This window comes from Chlorocebus sabaeus, chromosome 18 (genome assembly GCF_047675955.1).
Source record: "Chlorocebus sabaeus isolate Y175 chromosome 18, mChlSab1.0.hap1, whole genome shotgun sequence".
Lineage (NCBI taxonomy): Eukaryota > Metazoa > Chordata > Mammalia > Primates > Cercopithecidae > Chlorocebus > Chlorocebus sabaeus.
The window spans coordinates 31,685,129-31,686,869 of NC_132921.1; the positions used below are offsets into that span (position 1 = coordinate 31,685,129).

At 41.3% G+C, this 1,741-nt stretch overlaps 1 non-coding gene across 1 annotated transcript; it reads left to right on the plus strand.

Moving 5' to 3' along the window:
* Positions 1-304: 304 nt before the first annotated feature.
* LOC119618715 (U1 spliceosomal RNA) lies at positions 305-468 on the plus strand. The gene has a single exon (XR_005235082.2). It is a non-coding gene; the product is annotated as a U1 spliceosomal RNA (small nuclear RNA).
* Positions 469-1,741: the final 1,273 nt, after the last annotated feature.

Genomic DNA, 1,741 nt, shown 5'->3' on the forward strand with positions numbered 1-1,741 from the left:
CAACATCTTCACCATCATGTTTATCAACCTCAGAGTATTCTACGGTAAGAATGTCTATTTATTCAATTCCTATAATCATATTTAGGATATATATTATTATTAAAAAGTGGACTGCTATGAACATGTTTGCCAGATTTTTATGCATTATTATAAATGCACAATTTATCCTTTTCTTAAAGATAAATTTCTAGAGGTAGAATGGCTAGATCAAAGAAGATACCGGTTTTTTTAATAGACAACTTTTAAAATAGACAGTCAAGGTGGCCAAGTTTCTATCACTTTTACATGTGTGTATTAAAATGCACAAAGCACCTGACATAGGAGATACCACGATCACGAAGGTGGTTTTCCCAGGGTGAGGCTTATCCATTGCACTCTGAATGTGCTGACCCCTGCGATTATCTCAAACGTGGGAAACTCAACTGCATAATTTATGGTAGTGGGGCACTACGTGTGTGCTCTCCCCTGATGTTTATCAAAAAGAAAAAATTTGTGATTCAAAGTAAATAAAAGAAAATGCACAAAGGAACAGCCCGTACCTCACACACACGTGGACAAAATATAAGGCAGAGAGGGACAACCTCGTTGTCTGGATTTACAGTTCTTTGACTACTGCTGAGAACAAGTATTTCAGAAAATAGTTATAGGTTATTTTTATCTTTTTTTTTTTTTTTTTGAATAGTGAGTTCTTGACCTTCGTCCCTGGACTCCTTGAAGTCCCACCACATGTTAAACCTTAGGATAATACAAAGGACACTGATTTTCTCTACTCTGGAGAATTTCCAAGAGTTAGGAGCAAATTCCCCAGTTCCCAAGGGACCTACCCCCACTCCAGCTCACACCCTTGCCTGCTCACCAAATTTGACTGCACAGTACAGAAGCATGGGTGTGATGGAAAAACTCCCAGCTTTTTTTTTTTTTAGTCTCTGGCTCTAGAACTTTGAAGCAACTCAACCTAAAGACAAGTCTACTCAAATGGCAAACCCCACCAGCCATCTCTTGGCTCCCTCCCCTCCCCTCCTCTCCCTTTAGAGCTCAGCCTCAGCTCCTGCCAGATCATGACATCTTTACTCTTCTTGCCCTAACATTTCCAGATAGTAGAAGACTTAGTCTGAAAATATATGTGTTCCCCATGTGTGTCTGCATCTGTGAAAGACAGTCAATTCAGCAGACCCTCATTGAGTGTTTGAGCATGCAGGGCCCTGAGCCCAGTGCTATTAGAGACATGGAGACTTTAAAAGAAACACATGGCCGACTGCAGTGGCTCAGGCCTGTAATCCCAACACTTTGGAAGGCTGAGGTGGATGGATTGCTTGAGGTCAGGAGTTCAAGACCAGCCTGACCAACATGGTGAAATGCTGTCTCTGCTAAAAATACAAAAAATTAGTTGGGCATGGTGGTAGGCACCTGTAATCCCAGCTACTTGGGAGGCTGAGGCATGAGAAATGCTTGAACCCAGGTGGCGGAGGTTGCAGCGAGATGAGATTGCACCACTGCACTCCAGCCTGGGAGACAGAGCAAGACTCCACCTCAAAAAAAAAAAAAAAAAAAAAAAAAAGAAGGAAAGAAAGACATACGTAGTCTTTGCCTTCCAGAAATTAACAATCAGGTATGTGACTTATACTCAGAAAATGACAAATGGGTACATTTTGAAAATCCTGTAACAGAAGTAAAGACACTGTGCTGTGGGAGGCTAACTTCCAGTCTGGAAAGTTGAAGACTTCATGGAGAAAGTGGAATT